This window comes from Dermacentor silvarum, chromosome 3, assembly GCF_013339745.2.
Source record: "Dermacentor silvarum isolate Dsil-2018 chromosome 3, BIME_Dsil_1.4, whole genome shotgun sequence".
Classification (NCBI taxonomy): Eukaryota; Metazoa; Arthropoda; class Arachnida; order Ixodida; family Ixodidae; genus Dermacentor; species Dermacentor silvarum.
The window spans coordinates 58,500,682-58,507,891 of NC_051156.1; positions in this window are offsets into that span (position 1 = coordinate 58,500,682).

Here is a 7,210-nt window from a genome sequence, read left to right on the forward strand (position 1 = left end):
CGAAGCAGCGGGGAGATGGTTAGCTTGAGCGGGAGATGGTTTCGCGGCAGCGGCCCGAGCTATCATCGCGGCGCTGCACAGGAGAGAGAATGAGGCGCGCGCGCTCCGTCATTTTCATACCGCCGATCTACCGTGGCGCCCACAGCGGAGTATGCAAGTGTCGCACCCTGTCGAGCGCGCCACTCCGGAACCCTAGGGAAGAGAAAGGGGGGAGCATAGGAGAGGAGAGAGAGGGGGAGGGTACGCGCATGGGCTGTGGGGGTGTTGCACGCGGGCGCCGCTCCGTAGAGTATTCCTAGAGGAGAGAAGCGGGAGCGTAGGAGAGGTGAGAGAGGGGGAGGGGACGCGCATGCGCTGTGGGGGTGTGGGACAGTGATGTTCCGTGCAGGGAATTTTCCCTTTTTCAGGGAATTTTCAGCCGTCATTTTGGACAAAAGGGAAAAAGGGAAATCTTCGCAATATTGCAGGGAATTTTTGGAATGGTGAAATTCCTCTATAATGTCCAAAACATAGCGACACAATGCGCTTTCGGATTCTGCAATTGTTTCCGGCGCATGCAGCAGGCAAAAGCATAGCCTTTGAGATTCGTTATTGTTACTTATATAAAGCGATTTCTTGTTTACTTTGCGTGTTTGACTCGGAACCCGCATTTCCACAACGTATTCACAGGACATGGGCTCCGAGATTGCTACGTGACATCGTAGTGGAAGACCTTATTGTTTCGTTATGAATGGGCAACAAGCCACAAGCATCCAATCCAAAGAACACACACACACACACATATATATATATATATATATATATATATATATATATATATGTGTGTGTGTGTGTGTGTGTGTGTTCTTTGGATTGGATGCTTGTGGCTTGACATATGCAGGGAAAAATGCCCGAAATAGGGAATTTTCATGTCTCGGAAAGGGAATTTTTAGGCGCAGTACGGAACATCACTGGTGTGGGACGCGGGACAACTTAGGTGTTGACACTGCGCGCGAGCGAGCGTCCAGATTATGTTCGGCCGCGCGCGGGCGCACCGAGTAGCTCTGCTGCGAGCAGATAGAGGGCGCCGCGGCCAGCGGTCCCAGTGTAGCGGCGCCGGCGGCTTGGCATTCCTCTGCCTCCGCTAAATTTTCGTTCGTAGTGGAGTGAGTAAATCTCAAAGCGCGAAAAAAAATCGTTATTTCACATTAAAGTGATAAGTGTAACAGGCTTCGCTAACATGAAGGTTCCTTGTGCAGGGCATGGATGACGTGAACACGGATCAATCAGGCAGCACTCAAAGCCCACTGAAGTTATCCTCGCGCGCGCAATTTGTTTCGTCCGGTCTAGCCGTTCATCCAAGCATAAAAAATGAAAGTGTTAATCCCACGTGCTACCCCTTGATCAGAAGAAAATAGTGACTGCACCAGAAAATGTATTTCATGCTTATCGCTGCTTCCATTCACACTCAGAAAACCGTTCAATCATCGTTGCGCGAATTCAATGTGGCCGCGATATAAATTAAGAAATGAAACGGCGCAAGCTTCCGATATGCAATGCACTAGAGCAAAGTGGCTGTTCATGGCTAGAACTTAAGATGAGAATGCACATCAGCTATGTAACAACTCTTTCAAATGGGAATTTATTAGGCGGGACGAAGGCAGGCGTCTATCTTGAATTAGAGCATCACTACCACAGTTTACTGATGAAAACCTGAGCAAATGCCTTTTTATTCCAATTCCACTTAACATAGACCGTGTATATTATTCATTGGGCTTTCGTCCATTGAGGACTGAGTGACTCTTGCAGGATCTAAAAAAGAAGAGGTAACTTTCTTTTGTCTTAAATTGCATATGAGAATGTGCCATTGTAAGCGTGTTTGACAATGCATGCTACAGCCTGTCCACAAATACACTTACACCCACCACACAATAATCCCGTAGACCTTTTTTTTTCATAGACACAATACGAAAAAACTTGTGCATGAAGCAGCTCGATAATTTTAATAGGTGATAACCATCCCAGAAGCTTGCGGTCTCATACACTCCCACAATGGAAAAATGTATAAAAACATGCAAGCGTGTAATATACACCGCACGCGCATTGTAAAAAAAATTCAGTAGCCAGGATGGAACAAATCTGAAAATCAGGCACGCATCTGCACAGAAAACAGCAGTATTTTACAGGGTGCACAAATATTTAAAAATATGCAACTGTCACGTAGCTGGACAGAACCATAGTAATGTTGTTGCCGTCCCTTGGAGATACTCAGTTATTTTTTACATTTGGCCTAATTAGATAATTAGTCGTATTTATTGATCAACTTCTCAATTATTATAATTAGATTAAATGTGTCAATGAGAAAATTGTAGAGCAACATCAAAGACTCCCGATACAGCTTTGTATTGCTCAATACGCGCTACGTAGAAGTGTTTTTCCGAGCATGAAAGAAGCTCACGAATACACGCAAAGTGCCTCGAGCGGCCAGTCGCGCGGCAATGTTGCTGTATTCGCGGGTTTCGTTCACCCTCGGAAAAACACTTTTATGTATCACGTATTGAGCAACAGAAAGTTATATTGGGAGTTTTCCACGCTGCTGTACAATTCTCTTGTTCATACTTTTTATCCAATTATAGCATTAAAACAGTTGAATAATCAATTATGAAAATAATTATCTAATTAAGCGGAATAAAAAAAATCATCTGAGTATCTCCAAGCGACGGCAGACAACATTACCTTGGTTCTGTCCAGCTACGTGACATTTACATATTTTCCAATCTTGGTGCATGATAGTAAGCCACCCAGTATATATCTTTAACATGCAGCAAAATTTGCACAAACTACTGCGGCACACAGGAGGTTCTCTCTTCCGCAGCGGCTTTCGAGGTTTATTTGACCGTGTAAGGTTCTTTGGACAGTTTGGAAATAAGGTGGGAATCCTTCTATCGAGCGCTCCGCGTAATATTGCCACATGTCTAGCGCGGCGATGACGACGGCATAAGACACATGGGCACTTATGAAAAACATAGCAAGAAGAAGAAGAAGCAGTCACTAGCGCGCGCTATTTTAAAACCGTCCGTTATTGTTACTGCCTCTGCCGACAAGTGCGTTTCGTTTGTCCCTCGAGCTTTCGACGTCGTGACAATGTCATCGATATCGTATCCTCTGAAAAATGGCTGGTGCAGACATGGTCGGTAGGCGTTAGAGTTCGGTCTGCCCTCAGATTTGCACGGCGCCACTGCTCTAGACGACCGCTGTCGGACGGCGCTTTGAATAAAGGCACACGCACCGCACAAGTCAGGTATCCAGAATTTCAGTTCGGAACGAAGCACTTTCTAGCCATTTCAAACGCCCCTCAGAAGGCCGCTGCCACCTTCGTCGAGGGCCCGTGGCGACAATACCCAAGCACAAGCTCATGAAACGAACGCGAACTAAAAATCGTGCCTTCAAAACAGCGCAACCGCACATGCAAGCAGGAAGACGAAGCAGCGGCAGCACGCACCTTGCCGCCGAGGCTGGGACCGCATACCGCAGCGCCCTCTACGACGGCGCCGAACCAGCTGCAACCACGCCGAACATAATCTGGACGCGAGCGAGCGGCGCTTTCGCGCGCGTTGGGGGGAGAGTGTCAGCACCTCTCCTTATTCTTACACCGTGGGGACAACAGACAGAGCTGCCGGCAAGAAATGCTTCGCATTAAAAAAACGTGGGCAGCTTGCGCTAATGGTGCAAGGCCAGAGTAAACAGCGGAGCTGGTGATCGACCTAGCTTCTTCCAGGTTTTACTAGCCTTAGCTAAGTTTTTCTAGGAAACGCTCAGTGCTACTAGGAATGGTATTCCGAACCGGCTCGACTCCGACGCACAGATTGTCGCTTGGCGGCGCGACGCGTTTCAGGATGAGCGGCTTTTTCTTCGGTTGTCCGGATCTTCTTTGGTCGTTCTATGTGAAGTTTACATGTACTCGCCACAGAGTCAGCGAGAGTTCTGCCGCCGCCGCGGTGGCTCTGAGCTTTATCTCACCGGTGACGTTGCGGCCACGCTACACCTCCACGCTTGCCGGGGTGTGGCTGGTCACAACCTCCCGAGCTGCCGCCAGAGACGCCTGCTGCAGTCACGGACACCGCGCGCGTTTGGCGCGAACGCAGGAAACGGGGAAACGCGGACGGCGTCCGCAGAAGTCCCGCGCGTTGCCTCGTTGACGCTACAATTTCTCTCTCTCTCTCTCTCTCTCTCTCATTTTCTCTTTCTATCTCCCGAGCACAGCGCGCCCCGCGCGCGTGCTCTCCTTCCATGTCCTTAACGTCCCATGTCAAGGCAACTTGTGCACGGCACAAAGAGGAGGCGAAGCACACGCCACTCCTCGAGGTGATTTCTACGCAACCAAGGTGTCTCATCGCCCAGCGAAGTTTTTTCGATCGACGAGCGCGGTTTTACGGATAGCTTAAACGGCTTAGCTGTTAAAACGCGTCATGTGGCAAAGGGGCACCTCTCTCGCGCTTCGATAATGATGATTTATTGGCATCCCCTTTGAAACGGGGCGGCGACAAATAGTCACCTAGCCTGCTTGATTTATTCAGGTATACTATACATGTTCTGTAGCATTTTTGTATACCTCTCACTATTCTTTTCCTTTTAAAAAAATTACTTTGTACCGCTAGCTATGATTATAAGAGATCAGGTCTCTATGATAAGTTTTATGATTTTAAGATATCAGATCTTTTCCCTGCTTTTTCTCCACCAGTACTCTAATCGTCTCTTGCTTATCTCTACGGCTGATCTGTTGATGTTTCCTTCCACTTTAAACCCAAGCGCTTCTGGGAGTTGCATGTTACCTACGGTTCTCGCTGGGTGTATCTCGTCGCATTCCATTAGGATGGGCTGAGTGGTCTCTGGATCTTTACTGCTGCATACACATGCCTCATCTAGTTCCGAATATTTGCTCCGGTATGTTTTGGTCCTTAGGCAAGCACTCAAGCCTCAAATAGCAAGGCACTACCCTTTGTGTTATCGTACATATTTTCCCTTCTAATTTCTTTCTTGTCATTCTTGTAAATCTTCATTGTCCTTATTGTTTTTATTGTTTGCGTCCAATTCACGGCCTCTATTTCTCTCACTTTGTTTCGGATGACTCCTGGTTGCCTATTTACAGTTTCGATTATCCTGTGCTTGGTTGCCAACTTCCTTGACCTCTTTCTCCATTCTGTGTCCATGCTTTTTATGTACAGATACTTGTGCACTTTAGCCGCCCATTTATTTGCTTCCATGTTCCGGAGCCTTTCTTCAAAACTAATTTTGCTCTGTGCTTCTCAGGGTTCAAAAGAGGCCCAACCCATGCCACCCTCCACTGCCTCATTTGTGGTATTACCGTGGGCTCCCAAAGCCAACCGGCCTACTGCTCTTTGGTTAACTTCCAAACCCGACGAGATATCCGATATTAAGCATAGAACGGCATTTTCGAATGTTAGCGGTGTCACCATTACTCCTTTCCAGATTCCACGCACCACCTCATACTTATTGTGGCCACACAGTGCTCTGTGTTTCATTATTGCTGAATACCGCTTTCCCCTTTATTTTGAGACTATCTTAGTGGTTGCTAAAGTAATTCTTTCCTTCGTTTATGTGTACGCCGAGGTACTTATATTGCTTCACTACGGGTATTACTAGCCGTTGAATTGACACCACGACGTTACCTGTCTCTTCATTAAAGATCATCATTCCTGATTTCTCTGTGCTAAACTTAAGGCCTAGATTTGTCACTGCATTCCCACGGATATTCGCAAGTATCTGTAAATCTTTTCTTCGTCCGCTAGTAGCACAACGTCGTCTGCGTACATCAGCCTAGGGACCTTCTGTTGCACCATTATTCCATTACGTATGTACGCCAAATCAAACCTAATTCGCTGTTTTCCAGTCGTCTTTCTATACCCTTAGCGTAAAGCATGAACAACAATGGTGACAGAGGGCATCCTTGCTTCAATCCTTGGTGAATTCCCACCATTTCATTACCTTTTCAACCTTCGCATGCCACTTGTACTTGGTTGTCTCTATATATCTCTCTCAGCAGCTCCACGAAATTGTCATCTATGCCTTCGTGCTGAAGAATATCCCATAACAATTCCCTGTATACGTTGTCATAAGCTCCTTTAATATCTAGAAATGCTATCCATAAAGGTCTTTTCTGAGCTACTGAAATCTCTATGCACCGAGTTAGGACAAACATATTATCCTCTAACTGTCTGCCAGGCCTGCAGCCATTCTGTAGTTCCCCCATTACATCGTTTTCTCCACCCACTTCGACAGTTCTAATTTTATGGTTTGCATTGCCGTTCTTGTTCAGGTTCCTGAACTGTCTGCCAGGCCTGCAGCCATTCTGTAGTTGCCCCATTACATCGTTTTTCTCCACCCACTTCGACAGTTCTAATTTTATGGTTTGCATTGCCGTTCTTGTTCAGGTTCCTGTACAGGTTCATTGAGGAGAGACCCATACCCAGTACATTCATGGTGCTGTTTGCTAAAACGTTGTCCTGAAAGGCGTGCTTTGAACAAAGGCACATGGCCGGTGCAGTTGTGACGCAGCCTACCAATGTGTGTGTCGGGTCGCTGTCTTTGAGGAACCTTTGTGACGTGGTTTGGGTTCTGCTCAGCATCGAAGGCATTTAAAGGGGCCCTGAAAGACATTTACGAAAGTGGAGAAATCAACTTGAAGTTAAAACAGGCTATTTCAGAAATATTTTGGCCCGAAGAGGACTTCAATGGGTTAGCAGAATCGGAGTTATTGGTAATCGAACACCCCCTTCACGGGGTTTCCGCTCCTTCTTCAATGACTTGCACTGCGAAGGCTACCGCGGAGCGGGGTGTGCCTACAACACTCCACCTACTGAAAGTCACGGTGGTGCGCAGTTAAAATTTGGTTTCGGATGTTCATGTAGAGAACACTATTTCTGATTTTTGTGCCTACGACGCGTCAAACGTAAGCCAGACGCGGTTGTCCTCAGCAAGCACCAGTGCGCTCAGCCTGCGGACTCATCGCGGCACTCCACGGCGGCCGCGGTATCAACGCTAGGTAGCAGACCGCACCTACATGCAAGTGTACTAGAGCGTACTAGAATACGGTTGAGTGAGACGAGCGGCAGGGGTGGCGCATGCTTTGCAGTGAGGCGGCCGAAGACAAGAAATACTGTGGCGGCGCTGCGACCGAAGTGGATTGGGCCGCATCAAGGTCGTGCCGTTG